This window comes from Mytilus edulis, chromosome 6 (genome assembly GCF_963676685.1).
Source record: "Mytilus edulis chromosome 6, xbMytEdul2.2, whole genome shotgun sequence".
NCBI lineage: Eukaryota > Metazoa > Mollusca > Bivalvia > Mytilida > Mytilidae > Mytilus > Mytilus edulis.
Window position 1 is genome coordinate 75,050,815 of NC_092349.1, and position 22,107 is coordinate 75,072,921.

Sequence of the window (22,107 nt, forward strand, 5' to 3'; positions counted from 1 at the left end):
GTGTCTTTTCTTTGTTTTGCAGTCACTTCCTGTATAACAGTTTTAATTTCATTTTTTGGATATTCCCTGTTAATACGACGCTCAAAAAATAACGCATATCGTGTTTGCAAATCGACTGGAACGTTCTTACATCTCTTAAAGCGAAGCATTTCTCCTTTAATTATGCATCTGAAAGTAGAGGATGGGTGGAATGAGGACCTCTCTAAGTACTAAGGTTTCTGTCTCTCTAAATCGTGGGCCTTTGAATACCAACACATCTAAAAACTGCATTTGAGTTTGTGATTGCTCGTGTGTAAATTTTAGTAGTGCATGTTGTCTGTTAGCATGTTAAAAAATTGTGCTATTTTATCATATGTACCTTCATTGTAAATAAAAAAAGCTATCGTCCCTTAACCTATAGAGGCTTGATATTGTCTGTTTATGTTTGAAAGTCCTTAAAATACTATTTAAGACTTCATAAACTCTCAGATCTGTAGTTTCAGGTGATAAGCTATTTCCCATTGGAACTCAAGTTGAGGTTTTATAAAATTTACCGTTGATCATAAATTCATTATTTTCAAGAACTATCTTTAGAAGTTCCAATGTATATCGCAGTGGAGGCAATACTAACATATGTTGACTTTAATTATCGTAGGCCAAGCATGCTTGACTGCGTCAATCATTTCTACATGGAACATATTGCTGTACATTTCTTTTATGTCAAAACTGACTAAGTAAGCGTCAGGTTTTACCTGCAATTTCTCAATAATATTGATGAATTCTAATGAGTCTCTTAAATGTGTTTCTTGTCTTACTTCTGATGGGAGCATGAATGTATCCAAATACTTCCCTATTCTATCTAAAACAGTACCCGATAATGAAACAATAGCCCTTCCTTGGATTCTGACGTTTTTATACAGCGTAGGATTCTGTTAAACCCTTTTTATTAGTTCAGAATCAAGTTTGTGTAATTTAGGCAGAAGATACAACCTTCCTGGTTTGAGATCTCGCTTAGCAGAAAGATAATTAAACGTAATTTCATCCATGATCCCTTTTCTATGCATTTCAAAGATATAAGTATTGATTTTCTGGTTGGTCTCTATTATGTTTAATTTTGCAATTTCTATGAAGTGAGAAGCACTACTCAATTGCCTCAGTCCTTCATTAATATATTCTGTTTATCCCAGATCACTGTGGTGTTATTTTATCTGCTTTTCGAATAAAAGATGGACGAAAGATACCAGAGAGACAATCAAACTCATTAATCGAAAATAAACTGATAACACCATGGCTTAAAATGAAACAGACAAACAGATAAACAATAGTACACATGACACAACATAGAAAACTAAAGAATAAACAAAACGAACCCCACCAACAAAAAACTAGGGGTGATCTCATGTGCTCCGAAAGGGTAAGTAGATCCTGCTCCACATGCGGCACTCGTCGTGTTGCTTATGTGATAACAAATCCAGTAAATAGTCTAATGCGATAGTTGACATTCATGAAATAACAGTTTTCGTTTCGTTTTAGGGGGAAAATTGCCTTTGTGTCAAGCGTAGTGAGATTATAGATGATAGTATTACTGATGCTTTATCGTCTGGCGTATATACAAAATTTAGTCTTGGTATCTATGATGAGTTTATTTATCAATTGACCGTACTGAATTATTACCAAAAAATAAATCAAAAGAAAAACAAACTATTCCGTTTGTTTTAATGACTAAATATCATCCATATAATTATCATTGATATGGTTATATTTATAAGTTAACTGTTTACAAGATTTAGAATTTTTGAAATACTAAGGCTTTTCTACCTCAGGCATAGATTACCTTAGCTGGATTTGGCAAAACTTTTAGAAATTTTGGTTCTCAATGCTCTTCAACTTCGTACTTTACTTGGCCTTTTTAACTTTTTTGGATTCGAGCGTCACTGATGAGTCTTTAGTAGACGAAACGCGCGTCTGGCGTATATACAAAATTTTGTCCTGGTATCTATGATGAGTTTATGTACGTAAAATAAAGAAACGTATAATGAAACACTGGCATTTATTACAGTTTAACGAAGATTGTGTACAAATATTCAATACATGTACAGCACCAATAGTTGCGTATAGCAAACATAAAAGTATTGGATATATGCTTAGTTGATCAAAGTTAAAGACGTTAACATCAAATTCACAGTTGGACCCCTCATGATGACAGATCTGTCATAATATCTAGATCTATTGAAGAAGAATTAAAATACAAATATATCAATATAAACATGAATAATGTTCATATTTGATCATATTCAAATAATGCATCTTAAAATGACCATTCCAAGCTGAACAGCCGAAACACTAAAGTAGTTTCGGGTCCTATCATGCAATATGGGACCGTGGTGGCATGGGTGTTTTATTATAACAAAATGTTAGCATGTCCATGCAAATAACAAATTATTGCTTTTCTTGGGAAAGTGGGCCAAAATCTCTGCACATAGATCGTCGACAATCGGTAAACTACTACGATGATCAAAATTTTACGTGATAGGTACATCCAATTTGTTTCAATTAAAATGTACTTGTATATTCACCCTTCGTGTGATTCAGTGAACTTGAGTGAAGTTAAGTGTTCAATAGTTCATTGATAACATTCTGGCGTATCTTAAAAAAACCAACTGGTTACGTCTCATTTCATTGGCTGAAAGATTCAAATTCAACAACAATGTTAGTGTACACGTGAATTTACACAACTGACGACTGACAATGGAATGTACTACGTTACTACGAACGTCAAAACAATGACTTGTATAATTTACAAATCTTTGGTAAAAATAATTAAATAAATGTTTTATGAATTTCAAATAGTGGTGTCGAAATATTATACATTTATTACTGCAACAACACAATTATCTTCAGTGTACATCATTATGAAAAATATCAGGATAAAATAAAATTCATGGGCCGCTTTTATACGGATGAAAAAGGAACCACTTTCACAAGTTACTTATAATAAGGATATCACAATACTGATCCATTAATTACAATAAGGTTGCTCATTCCTCTTTTTAGTGTTTTCATGCTATAAAACGAACACCCATTTAGTTACAAAGTAGCGTTTGGTCATTCAGAAATTAGGTATCATAAACGGAGCAAATTGTCCCCGAAATGAAGAAACAATACAACAATAATCGTATCATTTGTGTACGTGAATGAAGACGTAGTGTCCTATGTACTATCATGGTCACCACGAAATTCAAATGAATTCAGTGAAGGCATTTTGGTGTAAAAAGGATTGAAATGTTACATCGGCGAAGATTTTCCTTTTGCATGTGTGGAACTATATATATAAAAAAAGGAATACTTGTGAGAAATATAGGGAACAATATAAATGTTATGTAACGTTTTCGATTTTAATTGGATGCAAAGTTATCTTTTTAATTTCATACCATAAGAATAGTGATATGCATAACATTGTTGAACTATCCGCCAAAGTAACGTGTAGTATGCATGCGTGTTTAAAATGAAGTACAAATTAAAATATCATACATGTATGACAAACTGATAAACGAAATATAAAGAAATTAGGGGAACTGAATGCATGTACAAGAAGGAACTAACTTTTTTATCAATACATTTCATAAATAAACACGCTTTTAAAAACTGATTATTTTCTATGTAACCATTTAAATATTTACAATACATAATTTACGTTCGTTTTTCAACCGAGAATAGCAAAACAGTTAATTATAAACTTCTCGAAGTATATCGCTGGAGTTTATAAAGTACATTTCCTTCCACTGTGCCATGAATTTCGGTATTTTTTTTCCCTTCAAAATCAAGTAAACTGAATCAGAAAAAACACACTATCCTTAGTCGAATACCAAAAACTATGAAAAGGCAGGATGACAATTTATGTAAAACAAATCCGGAAAAACTAATAATAAAAGACATGACCAAATGTTTAATCCCCCCCCATCAAAATAAAATGGTAGATATCGTACTGCAAACCCAACTGAGAGGAGACAGTTGAATTAAATATTTCAACGTGAAAACTGCTAAGATTTTAAGGTTTAAAATTTTACTATTGCACAAAGTAATAAAATCAATGGATTTTACATGCACATGTATAAAAGCTAAAATTGTTATGGGATAATCAAGAACACAATAAGTGAATACGACGATGGAAGGTTATAACAACCTTGACTGGCTACGTGAATACTGATCAGATCATTCAACTTCATAGTACGCGTTTTCTATTTTCGCAGGTGTGAAGTCGAAGTTTTGAATTGACCAATGAAAACGATCGTTCCTTTACGAGTTAATCTAATAAAGTTTGTTTGACTGATTACGTCAAACTACCTTTTGCTAAGCTTGACTGCATTTAAGTATAATAAGACGACAGCATAGTAATGAATACAAACCACTTTTCAAAATACATTAGGTTTAGACATTTTGTCTTGTCTAGATTGGTTTTCAAAATCCTTATTAAACATGGAAGTTCAATGTTCAATTTTGACAAATGCAAACGAAGGTTGTACAAATGAAATGTATGATTTTAAACACTAACTCCTTCTACATTCGTGTAAAATTATACTTTAATAAGCCGCATACTATGAGGAAGTTGATTTATATCGTTCTTGGTTATAGGAAGAGTTTTTTATGTCATTTGTAAGCATGCAAAAAAATTGACAATATAAACTGCAGAAAATTTATTTTCTTTATCTATAATGATTGATAAAATCAGGAAAGATAGGTAAAGATATTTTGTAGGTTGAAATTATATTCAGCTCTTGATTTATAGCAATATCAAAATATATCATTAAACGTTTTTTATCTTCATGTTTGTATTCATTCTGAATTCGACATAAATGAATATAAGTTTGTCTAAATTTGTTTTCTCGAATATTCTGCACTTTGCATCAATATAATTATAAACATGATCAACACAGCGGATTCCGCATGTTGATTAGGATCTGCTTTCCCATCCGAAGCACCTGATTTTTTATGAGGTTCGTATTGCAAAGTCTTTATTTTTCTGTGTTGTTTTTTGTTTATTACTTTTGACTGTTGTTTTGTCATCCATGGCGTTGTCAGATTTTTTTTCGACTTATGGGTTTTAATACCTCTCTCTTCCAAACCTTCATTCAAATCTTAAAATGTTTATATTAAAACGAAAAGGAGCTGTGGGATGAGAGCCGATGAAAAAAAATCCAATCAATGCCGTCGGAATTTAGAATACAATAGTGTTATCTCCGTTCAAAAAAGCTTATATCATACATTTACATTCTGTGATACGTCTTCTGCACTCATGCGTACGTTTTATGTTATCAATTCTAAATTGATGCCATGAACATTGGAGACGTAGTCAGTCCAATCAAATGAACTTTACAGTAGTTTTATTTTGGTTTAATTGGCAAATTAGATACAAAAAAACCTGCCTAAATCGCGTACCGGTCTGAAAATATTGTAATGTTAATTACTAGATATTATATACAAAAACATAATTTAAGTGAAATGACAGGTATGTCTTGTGGTTGAATTTAAATCCTTGATCGTAAATAGATAAACATTTTCTGCAAGAGAAATAATGATTATCAAAATTTATATAATGACCACGATATTTTTTGTTATTTTAATAATTTAGATTTTATTGTCAATAAAACTGTACAAATTATCTGTTCACATTCTCTTTCAGCTTTGCACCCTGTGATACGGAATTATTTTTCATTTTAGTTTACTTTGTCGTGTTACAAGTTTGTGCAGTAGGTAATTAAACTTTATCAAAGAATTCGGATATTTCATCATTAAATGGGTACATCAAGTAAATATGACATTTTGTTCAATAATTTAACAATTTATCAATTGATAGAAGTACTAATCAATATACATTTTAAAAAAATCCCTTTTGAGAGAAAACCGCCAAATATCCAGACCACAATATCTACCTTTTCCAACTATTGGCCAACGAAATCTATGATTGTCAAATTCTATATGCAGTTTTCTATAATATAACTGATTTAATTGCTATGTGTACATGTAAGAATAGTTTTTGTAAAAATTTTACTGTGTCTGTGTCTAGAAGTAAAGACATATGTATTACAATGAGTTTATTCTTGTTGAATTACTCTTATTTCAAAACAATAAAATTATAGGGCAAAAGATTGCCGACATGTTCAAATTATCCCTCTTCAAAATTACAACTCTCAGAACTGGAATCGCACATGTAGTTATCTTTGAATTTTTAAACAATAAATTGTAGCATAATCAACTATCGACAAATTTTAAGAAATCTATACATTTTGCAAAAAGTTAAATGACATAATTTCCGCAAAAAAAATTGATGAATATTTATTTAAAAGATTACCTTCAGTATGAACTTACTATCGACAAAGTCTTGTATTTATATCTTTAATGTCAAATATAAAACTGAAATGTCAATAGCATATGTTTCCTATCATGATATTAAAAGTATACATTAACTTATCATGTGCCTTTGAAATGTTTTGTTCAGTTGACCTTTGATTCGACCACATGTTAAGGTTCTTTTGGTCATTAAGCTCTTTATCTGTTTCGGTTGTTATACATTCGTGGGTATCCAATATTCGATTTGGAGCGATCATGAAGAAGTGTAAATCAGAGAAGTTCTTTAAACGCATTTTATTTACAACGTGTTATTTTCATTATATTAAAAGGAAGACAATTATTTATCTATTTGTTTTTTATTGATTGTTATTGTCTTGATATCAAACGGGTGGCATCTTCAACTTGTAACTGATCCTTTCAACATATGATTAATTTCTCAATTTGGTGTCTAATCTTTTCAAGTGTAAAATTTAATTGTTTTGACTTTTTTCTAGACAATACACTTCATTGGAGTGATTACCTGAGTTGACGAAGAGTTGTTTCCTATATATACAAGTCTAAATTGAAAACTACGTTCAAACCTATGATTGCGTTGGATAAAAACAGCAATTTTTATACGTGTGCATGTAAAACAAATGTCGTTGTAGAAGGGTCTAAATACAGCACAAACAACATTTTCCAAAAGACCAAAAAAGTGAAAAAGTAGATTTAAACAAAACGCATTTGACTAACAGGTCGAACAACTGATGTTCTTTAACCCTGCTGACTGCCATTGACGATTGTCAAATAAAATTGATCACGAGATGTAACAAAATGGATCTTAATATAAATTTAATATTTAACATAAAACAATAAATTTGTGGGCAAGATGTCATGTCACAAACACAAGGTGTCAATATTTCTTTTTGTACACCAGATCTAGATTTCGACAATATATGTCTCTTCAGTGATATTAGGGATCGAAACGGTATTTGGAAGGCCATATAATTAACCTTCAATTTAAGATAGACTCTTGAATTTTAAGAGTCAATATAGGATGAACGGATCATATAAACCGGAAGGAAAATATGATACAAGCCCAAACGAAAAAATATAATCAAGTCTAAATTGAAAACTACATTCAAACCTATGGTCTCCAAAGGGTGACTTGGGAATAGAAATATGGTCACTTGGTCTTCTTCCGACCGGCAGTAAAACGCTTGCCGAAGTGGCTGTGCGGGATGTATTAAGTTCGCAGTCACGTCCGGTCAGATTGGGGACGTTAAATCTTTTTGAGGGGTCCGTAGGTAGCCTGTTGCAAGGCAAAATTTCTGTCCCTATCCAATATACCCTTATTTTCCAGTGGCAGTCCTAATTTCCCCAACCATCATCCCAGATGGCCTCTATTGTGACAAGACCTACCTATTGTATTTATTGTGAACTTGTTCTCGTCCTGAATATGCATGAAATATTTGCCACTGGACGTTAAGCAACCAACAATCAATCAATCAATCAAACCTATGATTGCGTTGGATAAAAACCGCAATTTTTATACGTGTGCATGTTAAACAAATTTCATTGTAGAAGGATCTAAATACAGCACAAAGAACATTTTCAAAAAGACTAAAAAAGTGAAAAAGTATATTTAAACAAAGCGCATTTGACTAACAGGTCGAACAACTGATGTTCTTTAACCCTGCTGACTGCCATTGGCGATTGCCACATAAAATTGATCACGAGATGTAACAAAATGGATCTTAATATAAATTTAATACTAAACAGAAAACAATAGATTTGTGGGCAAGATGTCATGCCACAAACACAAGGTGTCAATAATTTTTTGTACACCAGATCTAGATTTCGACAATATATGTCTTTTCAGTGATGTTAGGGATCGAAACGGTGTATATATATATATGTATAAATAAATTTACTTTCTATTCAATCATTAATGGAAGTAAAAATGTAAAACAATAATAAATTTTTAGCATATCCAATTTGTTTCAATTTTGACAAAATAAGCTACAAAACTTTTCGCGGTTGATTTATTCACATGTAAGTGACTAATTCGATCTTAATGAATCCGTATTTTTCTGACCTTTCATTTAACCACTTAGATAAAGGTGGGTTACGCATCTATTCAGGAAAACGATAATAACAATACTTGAAATCTACAATATAAAACTCAACAGACCTCGAAAAACATAATTCCACGCTATCTATTTATATTTATTATTATGTTTGTATCGGGTTATGTAACCGACGACAGTCTTCAAATGGTTTTTCGATTGTTGATTAAATAAAGTCTAGACAAAAGTACACTTGAAATATTGACACATATGATCGAGTCCACGCATTGTTGGCTGTTTATTTGAGTTATAATAAATTTGAATATAACTGTTAGTATAGTTCTAGATTAAATATCAGAATTTGAGTCAAATCAGTGAACATTAGTTTGACAGTTTATACTTTTTAAGTTTTGTACTGAATTGAGTACTTTTTGATCGTTATACAAATTGTAAATTGGAAAGAAAAGAGAATAAAGATAAATCAATGCTTTAATATTTTTAAAAATAAATCCTGTTTCATCAATACAAAGCATCAAGTAGAAGTGTATTAATCACCGTTTCTGCTTCCTCACTCAATTTTACCTCTATACAAACAGTACAGGTTTTCGTAGCCATAATTGTTTGCCAACCAACTGCAAGTTTTCCTGAGACACGTCTGACTTTGATTAAGGTGTCTTACCTTTTTTCTATTCTTTTGTCCCATTTAAGAGATACAATAGCTATTGTTCTATGTGTAGTCTATGCACTGGGACATTTCAATTTCTTCTAGGATGAATCTATCACACATTGAATAATTTACCCGACTTAAATATCTTCTTCGTTGATTGAAATACATGTGTAAACTCACATAAACGTCATGCACTAGAGTATTTGTTCACTATCATTTATATACTTTCAATCTGTTAAATACAAGGTTAGTCGGTAAATACTGCTCCTGGTATTTACCGGCAATATTTACCGGTATTTACCACCCCGGACAATACTCTTCAAGTAGTCAATACTATTAAATACTGGTCGAATGGATTAAATAGTGATTTTTACTTTTTATAGACGTCAAGAATGGTCGGATAAGTTTTTATCCTGTGTACTTAAAAGTCAGTTTAAATCCCTTTTTATCAAAAAATTAAACAAAAATGGAAATAAACACATATCAATTGACTTAAACTATCTCAGAAATTTCTTTTTTAACCTACCACACCTAAATAAAGAACAAGACAAATTTTGACCAAATTTAGAATAAGCGACCATTGTCTTTTAGTAGAAACTGGACAATATACAAAATACCAAGAAACTGGACAATATACATAATACCAAGAAACAAAAGAAAATGTAAAATATGTTATATCTTAGGCCGTGTTCACATTGACCTAAATTCGGTGTTGTGTTAGTGTAACTCACACATAAACTAAACATAATTACGTTCCATTGATAAAACTCAATGGTTACATGTAGTTTAAATCATGTTTTGTCTACATGCAGTCGATAGTCGATGTAGGCCTTGTATAGGTTACGTGTACACAAAACTAGACATTCAGAACTTTAATTTTCCCATGTGTATTTAAAAAGAAACATTTTTTTAAATAAAATTGATACGTATAACACTTATTAATAAAGTTCTTTACAGAAATGTATTTGTCTAAACTTGATATATTTATTTGTTATAAAAACACTTTACGTAGCCTTATTAACCCCTAGACTCATCCATCATCATTGCCAAACACATATTTCATTTGAAAAGGTCTTCCCGAATCGATTAGACGCACACACTGACAGAAATATTTGCCACTGGTCTTTATACTCAAATAACGATTCACTTATATATGCATTACTGAAAAAGGGTGAGGTTAATTGTTTGTTTGTGTAGTATCTGAGACCGTTAAAAAACAATAACAAATAAAATAAAAAAACATTACCCCCTCCCTTTGCAAAGTTGTTCGAAAATTTGAATTTGGTTCTACGTAATAAACATTTAAATGACATATACTTTACAAGTGTGAACAAATCTTATGTACAGGTAACTAAACAAGGTTTATAGATGTGAACAAATTTAATGTGAAACTAATGTACACCACATTAAACCAAATGTAAACATGTTTACTGTACACGGCGTTTGGTGTGAACACGGCCTTAGATGATGAATTTCATTTTGTACCTATAACATTATTAAAAATAAAAGAGAAATATTTCTACACTTTACTTAACTGTTACAGAGCTGTATGGAACGATAGTCTATTCTTTCGAAGAATCATCCCGGACGATACCATGTTTTAATGAAATATGCTCCAAGGCATAACATAATGACCTGTTTGAGGTAATTATTTTCCTTGATAAAAATGCAAACTATAATTTACTTCAAAATTATATTCGTCTGATAGGTCTTTTTGTTACCAATTTGGGAATTTATTTTTTAAAGTTCAATTTATTATAGGTGTAAAATAAATCGTCATTGCCCGCATTTTAATTTTAGAAACAAATAATGTGAAGTTTTGTTAATTTATCGGTACAATACAGAGACATTATCTGATATAATGTGAGATGAATTTTAATGTAAAACATTCATAACACTTTAAAAATAAAGCCAGATTAAACATATTGATTCACACTGAAAAGTTTGATTGGTTGATGGTTGCTTAACGTCCAGTAGCAAATATTTCATGCAGGTTCATGACAATACATACTGAATAGGAAATCATACTGTGACCTACAGGTATTGATATTCGTTTTCGTGTAACATGTACATGTAGCACAATTTCGTCCCCCATTCGTTTCAGTTCTTAACGTGTTTACATTTATGTATACATTTTACTTCATCAAATGATCAACTAATAAAATAGTTTTATATTTCATTGAATAACATTCACGTACCTCACAATGGGGTTGGCTGGGGGAGGATATATAATTATATCCTGATTATCTGTTAAAAAATGAGACATCAAACGCACAAAAAAATATTGAAAAGTTGAGATCAGAAATCAAGTTTTAATTTTCAAATCAGTGTTAATATTGAAAACATAAGACTGTATTATTGATCTTGAATAAATACAACACCACATGCAACTGTGGGAGTCCTTACTTAGTATTGGAACAAGTATTTTCACCATTGACAGTTCAATTGTTTGTTCCTATCTGAATAAAATACACATAGAACAATAGCTATTGCATGTATTAGATGGGACAAAAGAACTTAAAGTTTAATTCTACAGACAACTTTCGGGTTATTCTGTGGAAAATTCTCGTTAGGTTCGCAATAATAAGCTATGATTATATTTTATTCTTTTACGAGGAAAAGTGATAGGAATTATGGACCTAAGCACAAATCAAGCTGATTACACAGTGGTCGTGACTCATAATTTTAAGGTAATATGTAGTATACTTATCTTTTAGATGCGTTGGAGAGGTTTATACTTAATATATTATTATGCAGTGTAAGATTTCAAGGGCATTGTTATGTTCAATAAATTTAGTTCAATAAAATTTAGAATTAACCATTATCATAAATCTTTCGATTAATATCCTCTAATGTTTATCAGAAATCTTCTGTATAATATCAGTAACTTAATTTCATTTTACATATTTTATTTTATCCCTTCAAACAATATTATGTTTAAATTCATATGAATTCGATAATACTTTAAACTACAAAATTATTTTATATCAATGTATTGTTTGTAATATCTTTCTGCTGGTATGCTTTGTACGTGCTACTTTTTGTGTTTCTTTGGTACATATGACGTACTTTCGTACTATTAATATCTTCCCATATATGTTATTGTTCTATAATTATGTCATTATGTTATTGTTCTATTAAAATGCCATTATAGTATTGCTCTATTATAATATTGCAAATACTTTGAACGACAAAATCATTTTATGTATCTTCATGTGTGACGTAACATTTCAACATCAGACACGTGGAACCTCACCTTGCAGTCATTTGGGTTGATTTCGAATACATATATAAGTAGTAACACATGTTGTTGTTTAATTTTATATTTCCTTTTTTGTGCCTCTTTGTTATATATTTGTTTGTTTTGTTATATTAAGATTGTGACACGGCATTGATGGCTGTATCCCTATTTCGACCATTTTACCTATTATGTTTTGTTCACTCATTGTAAAAATAATGGAATTTGAGGTGACTGTCATACAAGTGAGAGGTTAATCGCTATACAACCAGGTTCAATCCACAATTTTCTACATTTCAGAATGCCTGTACCAAGTCAGGAATATGACAGTTGTTGTCATCCGTTTGATTTGTTTTATCATTTGACTTTACCGTTGGATTAGGGACTTTCCGTTTTGGATTTTCCTCGGAGTTCAGTATTTTTGTTATCTTACTGTATTTTTGTTATATCACTATAAGACGTGTCACGGTACTTTTCTATCCCAAATTCATGTATTTGGTTTTGATGTTATATTGGTTATTCTCATCGGATTTTGTGTAATGCTTAGTCCGTTGCTGTGTGTGTTACATTTTAATGTTGTGTCGTTGTTCTCTTCTTATATTTAACGCGTTTCCCTCAGCTTTAGTTTGTTACCCCGATTTTGATTTTTGTCTATAGATTTACGAGTTTTGAACAGCGGTATACTACTGTTGCCTTTATTTAGATGCATTCAACAGCTTTAATAAAAACGATGTTTTGCATTTAGTTGACTTATGAACATATGTGATTATCGGTATAACATTGTTTTGATAATTTTCTGGCTCATCTTACATGTACATTCCGGTATATTTGAGGTTAGAGACAAGCATAACAGTCGGTGGTAATGCATTAAAAATACTTTTAGCACTACAGTACCACTTGCTTTCAAGAATAGTAGGTTTTTGCTTTTGATATTAAAGAGACGATAACTGCAATTCAAAAGAAAAAAAACCAAAGGCCTTATTAATGACAAAGATATAAACGAAACACAAATACAACAGGCAACAATCAAAGACAATCACTGAACTGAAATACAGACTCCTGACATCAGACAAGCATCAGGTATTTTTTAAACACATTATTATGTTTTCTTTTGAATCATGTTTCTTGTATGATAAAAATCAATTGACAATAGTTATTTTCTTCCAAACGGTCCCCCCCCCCCCAAAAAAAAACAAAAACAAACCACAACTTCATATTAAACAATCTCCAATGGCATTAATCAATAGTTGTCCCATTGACAATTATGCCACATCTCCTTATTTTTATATTCAACAAAAAACTGTAGAAATTTTCAGGATAAATGTCAAAAGCCCAAATAGTGTTTAGTAACAAATCGATTATAAATATAAAATAAAACTGAAATCATACCATATTAACTTATTAATCTGTTTATGTCTTTTTAATGTCACCGATCAAGGTACCTAACACACTTAAAGGTCGATCCGCCACAAGTACAGCTGATTGTGGGGTCAATTTTATGATGGGAGATGTATATTTGATATTAGGTGAGTACTTCGATTAGAATCCTGGTTGTCTTTACCTCTCTTCATCGCAGTTTCTAATTTAAGTAGAGATCAAAATCGGGTTTAGTATATTTCAACATAATGACGGAGACATATGTACCGGCTTAAATACACGAATTTTTACATTAGTGGCCAGATGGTTTTTTAAAAAGTGATAATTTTCTAAAAATTGTTTAACATGTCACAGTGGTATCATACTTCAATTTTGTTTGTGTTGCTTAATCTCTATTTTTTCTATGTTGTGTCGTCTGTACTATTGTTGTCTGTTTGTCCTTTTATTTTTAGCCATGGTGTTGTCAGTTTATTTTCAATCTATGAGTTAGACTATCCCTCAGGTATCTTTCGTTCCTCTTTTTTAATCTCACTGCATATGTTTGCACCTGTCCTTAGTCAGGAATCTGATATACAGTAGTTGTCGTCTGTTTATGTAGTTCATACGAGTTTCTCGTTTCTCGTTTTTATATAGATTAGACCGTTGTTTTCCCGTTTGAATGGTTTAACACTAGTAATTATTGGGGCCCTTTATAGCTTGTTGTTCGGTTTTGACGGCCGTATCTTGACAAATAATGGTTTACTTTTATTAATTGTTCCTTGGATGGAGAGTTGTCTCATTAGCACTCATACCACATCTTCCTATAATTATTGTCATATAGAAAACGTTTTGCAACAAGAAGGATAAACTTGATAGTAGTCCGGAGAGGGATTCTTAAAGAAATTAAGCAGCTAATTTAAAGCGACCGGTGCCATATGTGGAACAGGATCTGCTTACCCTTCCGGAGCACTTTAGACCACCCCAGTCTTTTGTGGGGTTCGTGTTGCTTAGTCTTTAGTTTTCTATTTTTTGTCTACTGTACTATTACTTGTCTGTTTGTCTTTTTATTTTTAGCCATGTCGTTGTCAGTTTATTTTCAACCCATGAGTTTGACTATCCCTCTGCTATCTTTCGCCCCTCTTTTATCAAACATAAGAAAAACAAAGCGAAACAAAAACATAACTGTATCACTGCATAATTTATTCATTTTTCAGGAACTTTAAGTGATTCAAAATACCATACAAGTAGTTGCTGGGTGAACTCGAAATGGCAGGATATAAGCTCTGATACACGATTAAAACTCTTAGTTGGATAGATGAATTATTGTTAGTTGTAATGTTACAATTTGTAGCTTACCTGGCCTGAAATTTTCAGTTGAATCCTACAACTGGTTGTTGGGTTGCTGCCCCTGAATTGGAAATTTTTAAGGAAATTTTGCTGTTTTTGGTTATTATCTTGAATATTATTATAGATAGAGATAAACTGTAAACAGCAATAATGTTCAGCAAAGTCAGATCCACAAATAAGTCAACATAACCAAAAAGGTCAGTTGACCCCTGAAGGAGTTATTGCCCTTTATAGTCAATTTTTAATAATTTTGTAAATTTTTGTAAATTTTAACAAAATATTTTCTTCTGTAATGGGCCAAGTTCATTATAAATTGAGATAATTGTAAGAAGCAAGAATGTTCAGTAAAGTAAGATCTACAAACACATCACCGTCACCAAAACACAATTTTGTCATAATTCCATCTTTGCCCTTTGTTTAATATGCTCATAGACCAAGGTGAGCGACACAGGCTCTTAAGAGCCTCTAGTTTTATAAAACATTTCTGTCGAATGCTATGATAACGTATAACACGAAGTCATGCAAAATAAAACAAACTATTCATTTTTTTATGAAATAAATTTTTTTCAATTGTACCCATAATTTGTTCAGTGTATGACTACGGTTTGAGTCTTGACGTTATTTGATAGGACACAAAATGTTACTCCGATTTCCATAGGGTCTCATTGGCTGAAGGATTTAATTTGTTAATCTACCGTTATCATTTGCCGGTCACTTTTGAAGTTCAGGTTTTAATTTCTGTCAGTGATGAGTTTTTGACTACGATATCAATTAACAAGGATAGCTACTTTTTTTAGTTCCTGCCGAAAAGAAGTGTTTTTCTGTGAGAAAAAGGGCTCTTTCAGTATGGAAATATGGAAATAGTCAGTATATGCGTCCAACACAAATTTGCATACACATAATTTTGCAATAAAAATTTTATAGATTGATTGGGCATACACGCCAGCGATATCAACCCATGTATCAAAAGGGCATCTATAAGATAAAATTATGTATTTTCAATTTGAGACAAAGTAATCACATTGGGAGAGTAAACGTTAAAACATCTTTGTTCAATATTTGAATACATTTAATTAGCCAAAAATTACTGTGTCTGACTCATTAATATTATCCATAAATATGTAATCTCACACACAATATCGTTTATAATGAAATTCTTTACTCTAGGGATCATGTATAAATCAAAAGACAGTCGAGATCAACAAGGCAGTGAAAATCACAAGTCAAATTAGAATTAGCATTATAAATAAAGGTAACAGTAGTATACCGCTGTATAATATTGTTATTGTATTTATAAAAAAATCATATTAAAGCACAAAAAAGAACACAATATATAGTAAATAAGGACAATAGTTGTATACCGCTAAATTATTTTGCATATATTGATATATTGATTTATATCATAATTCAGTATATACAATACAAATCAATCAATCAGTGACATTTGTATTGGTTTCGAACAGTGTTTTTAATAGTAAAAATTCAATTATAAGTTGATATTGTCTTTGAAATATCTCCGCCGAATGTACATGTATAAAAACTGTTAGTGAAAATATCTTTACATGTATAATTGAACCTATACTGACTTACAAACCGATAGATGTATTAGTAAAACATAGAAAAACAATGATATGACACTGTTACCCGTGGTTTGGTAGGGTTTGTGTTTCTGAGTCTTGTTTTAATTTTGTGCTCTCTATACTGATGCTTGTTGTTTCGTCTTTAGACGTTTTTCTTTCATATCATTGTCATGTTATTTTTTATACTGATCAGTAAGAATATTCATATTATATTTTTTTTTTTACTTCTGAGCTAGGATATCCATTTTGTATTTTTCGTCTTTCTTTTATTCATTAAAATGAAAGACTTTAAATCGATTTGTATTGATTTGATAGATACACAGATTGATATGTATTATAAGTGTCATAGTGTGCTAGTGACCGAATATAATGGTATATATGGGGCAAGGAAATTTCATAATGGTTGAAAGTGAAGATCAAATCCCAATATGGAATTTGTTGACTCTATATATATAGTATTAGGTCACTAGTACACTGTGTAACGCATTTATCTTACCGACTATCTTAACATGTGGCCTATCAAAGTGATCAAGTCTTCAACAGATAGTATTAGAAACCTACTTCCATTGGTCTATACAAAAACAGCCGCCAACAATAACAATTTGTTAGCTTTAAATGTTTTTTATGAATTTATTTCAACCTTTCATTGTCAATATCTTCGTTTGATGAAACCTTTCCGATTTTTCCTGAAGACCGTGTTGATTTGACAAAGGGACATAACATTATTAAATAAGTCACGCGCCTACTAACCCCATAGGAAATATACACGGTCGCAACGCTGTTTCTTTTAACAAATCTTATTCCTAAAAATGTATAAAAGGTAAGATGAGGTCATCTTATGGCATCGAAAACGAACGATTCGAATGACAGAAAGGTGATTAAACTAATATATACATTGGTTGTGCTAAATATAAACTCTTTTAGATGGTTTTGAAAAACTAAGAAGCATATCTATTATTCATTAACTTCATATTCAATTTTACACAAAAGTTTATTGAAATTTCATACATAATAATTTAATTTTACATATTTACATGTGTATAATGGTAATCGGGAAATCAGTTTTTCAAGACGATACTTTATGAAAATTGTTTGCAAATCGTATTCAAAACATAGTGGTTACAAAGCGTGTTTCAAAGACAATAGTAATCTAACAGACCTAGATGCATAAGGTTCTACAGAATATTCATATTCATGTTCATGTTGTTTTCAATTATACTTTCCCTACGTGACATGTAAAAACATAATTATCAAAACGTGTATAATTAGTTATCAAAGGTACCAGGATTATAATTTAGTACGCCAGACGCGTGTTTGTCTACATAAGACTCATCAGTGACGCTCATATCAAAATATTTATAAAGCCAAACAAGTACAAAATACATTTTGTGGCAAGAGAGGTCAATCCTAAATAGAAATACATTGCATTGCAAACAAATAATCATTTTTTAAGCCTCCATTATTTCATTTGCTTTCCAAATTAGACTAATATTCCCGTAATCGGCATTTCTTACATCTTCACAGCCATGGCGTTGTCAGTTTATTTTCAATTTATGAGTTTGACTGTCCCTCTGGTTTCTTTCGTCCTCTTTTTATACTTGTACGATATTATTCTATAGAATAAAAATTAATAAGACAGTAAATTATAACCATTGTACAAAAAGCGGGAGTACAGATAGAAGTGTTCAGCCATGTGATTCTTTCCAAAGAATTAGCTCTTGAACAACATTACAGTTTTTTAGTATCATGTTATATAAATAGAAATATTTTTTAAATATTTCATCTGAGCCATGTATAAGATCATCCTGTTCTGTTTAAATGGAAATATGTTTGACTTTAGTGTATGAAATCTACATTGAGTTGGATATTAAAATAGCGTTTTATTGGCAAGTTCGGTAACCAAGTGGTCTAAGTAGTTACTACTGTAATCAATAGCCAGTCAACACTGATGTTGTGAGTTGGAACCCCGCTCTTGCGGTTGCACTTGACTCCAATCTTAATTGACTAGGATTGTCAGTTTTCCTATCTAAGGTGGGTGGTTACTCCGGGCAATCCGGCTTCCTCCACCAATTTAAAGTGGCCTCCACCAAATAGCCTAAATGCGGTGCTTAAAAGTGGCGTTAAAACACAAAAAAAAAAAAAAAAATTATATCAAGTTTGGTGCTTTATGCTTACGAGCTTCTATGAAATTGAATTGCTTATTGTAGTTTTGCTTCACATGTGTTAACAAACTTTGATAGAGAGAGAGTTACAATATTTTACTGTTAAAATGTCCATTATATATGCTTTAATAAGCTATTTGAAATTGACGCGGTGTATATTAAAACAACAGTGTGAACGTCTCCATCATTACACCACATATTTGAGTGAAAGGCTGATTTTGCTATATAGTTTTATTGTGGTCGTGGTGAAATCTTGTGTGATTGACATACATTTACAGGTAACTTTAGCTTTATTTGATACTTAATTTTCAAGCATGAGCCAGTTAGAACTTGATACTCTGTAAACGATGATTTGTATTGTTGTTTATTGGCCTCTTCATCATTAAAGTATTTCCCATATCTTATATCATTTTAACCAAAGAGTTGACATGTACGCAATAACTAAAGACAAATTTATCTGACAAAATATGTATAAAACTTGATGCGAAAGGCCTAAAACAGCAATCCGTCATTTCAGAGTTGCTTTTTGAAATGACAATTGGCATTTGTTGGAAAAAGTGACAAAGCACTAATAACCAATACTGTTGGAAGTCATGTTTTACCTTTCCGGTTTGGTTTTTGTTATATAAAGGTGTTATATATTTGGACATTACTGTTTAGTATCTCTTATGTTCTCATTGCTGATGTTGAATTATATGGGAATGTCTAGATAGATTAAAACATGTTTTGAAAGAGAGATTTTCTGTAAAGAACAAAATGACATACGAAGACAGTTGGATCCATTGAAGTGAATCAAGAGAAAACTGTCCTCTGATTCAAGAAGATTGTTGTTAGAATATGGTTTCTCTATACGAGAAAGTCTGCATGTGTGTTCCTAGTGCTTTTATGAGAACAGATGTTATAAGCACATCCTTGTAATAAGACAGACCAGCGAGTCAATCGTCTAGGAGACTGTTTGTTCGTTTTTTTTCTTCTCATTTCTATTTTTTAGAGACTAATGGTCGTTTTTCTTTTCAAATTGACTATAAGGATACTGGTTACCCATCTTCAACCTAACACGGCCAGTATGAGCAGTACATGTTTTGCATCTTTTTTGGTCCTCAATTTTCTTGACTTTCAAATATTCGGCTTTCTCTGTTCCTGATGTTAGTACATCCAGAAAAAATAACGTTGTGCCGTTATAACTCACCTGTGATCAAGTCAGGTGTGATAATGCTGCTAATCATGACTATATACTAGATGGTATTATCAAAGTAATGGATCTTAATTAAATGAATTAGCAGAAGACAAAACAAAATCACTTTAGTTGTCTTCATGGTTACCCTGAAAAAAAGATAAACTTAGTTTTCATCATTGTCATGTTGTAAAATCATTAAGGGACGTATAGAACATGCTAAAGGCTGCATTTAGAGTTTAAAAAAGAAAAGAAAAACACTATATCAGTGTCATATCAATTACAAACCATTCGTTCTTATATGCTACATCACGAGTTGGTTGACCGTTATGGAATAACCGTTTCACAAATGATATCAGATATGTTCCTTACGTCATAACTACAATCCCCTTCCCTTTCATGAATGTGACCTACCGAATTAGACTACTTTCCGGATTTGTTATTACAGAAGCAACACGACGGGTGCCACATATGGAGCAGGATCTGCTTACCCTTCTGGTTTTTGGTTGGGTTCGTGTTGCTTATTCTTTGGTTTTCTATGTTGTGTCATGTGTACTATTGTTTGACTGTTTGTCTTTTTCATTTTTAGCCATGGCGTTGTCAATTTATGAGTTTGACTGTCCATCTGGTATCTTTCGTCACTCTTATAATTGATATTCACAAGATTAAAAGATTGAGACAATCAAATTTGTTAGATATAATGTTGTCGGAAAACAGTTTCGAGTAGTTAATAAACTGAAACATTTATTATTTCTTTTACTTTTAAAATGTGCTCAACAATATTTTGTGACCTAGCTATCAAGCTTTTTATTCAGATGGTGGATGCATGAACAAGAAATAATGTATTCTTCAATCTTGTTTGTTTTGTGGTGGTATTTGGTTGTTTAACGCATTTTCTTTAATGTTTTGTTTTTGTCTGGTTCCCGTTTAAAAATTTCTAGATGTAATGAAACAGATTTTGATTTTTGTTTTACAAAATATATATAGCAACTACAAGGTATTCAACGGTGTTGTGCTGATATGAAATGCAATTGAATCAAATATAGTCAATGCATTTGGCACAACTTTTCATGTTTGTTTTATTTTTGTTTTTCATGCCACTCAACCTTACATTTAATTTAGCCTTCTTACTGTTTAAACTTAGGTGTCAATGATAAGGCGTATATAGAATAAAGCCTCTTGTATACCGAGTACCAAGCCTGGAAGACAATTTCCTTTTACTCTGAAATCGTGTATAATTACACCAATGAACCGGATTTTGTAATACTTACCCACCCTCTATATAGCATTTCTTAACCCGACCTTTATATCACTTAAATACATGTGCATCAATTCAAGTGAGCAATACACCATTGGTCAGATGCATGTGTTGCTAAATATGTTAAAATGTTCTGTTCAATTTGGAAGTAAGTTTCCCTGTTTTATTGTTTTAAATTTTTGTCACAGTGAAATATCTGTAATGGCCTAGTTTTCTGTCCGTCAAGTATATTTTAACATGTAAACACATGTATACAGATATATATAATGTAATCCATTTGTAAAAGACTTTAAGCACAAAGAAAATTAAAGAAAAATACCACTGCCTAATTAATCTGTAGTCAGGGACTGAATTTTCGGCTCTCCCTTGACACCATTTGCGAGTAAGGTCTTGAGAAAACGATGATAGTCCGTCGGAAGGGAACGATAAATGGCTGACCCGTGTTAAGAGAGATCCATATCTCTTGCACGTTAAAGACACCCTTGTAGATTTCGTAAAAGAGCAGGCTAATGCCGCTACAAGGCAGCACTCTCACCCGCTAAGTGGAAAGGGATTAATATAAGTTGCAAAACTTTTTTCAAATCCACTATAAATAAATATGTTTAAACTAATGGGTAGTCAGATTTAATAAGTAAAATAATTTTCATTGTACGCTTGTCGTAGAATATGCTTGTGTGCTAATTTATTTGTGTATAAATATTTGCAGACAATCAATAAAGAGAAGCAAGAACAGCGTATTAAAAAAAACAGTCTAACCTACAATCCAAGATGGTTTAATGGAACGAAGACATGTTTTTGAAACAAAGAATAACATTTCTTTAGCAGTCATTATCATTACAATATTTTTTAATTCTGAATTACACCGACAATAATAGTAGAACATAATGACTGAGTTTACAGAAAATTACAGTTTTACTATATAGTTATATATGTTCCGGACCATATGAGTA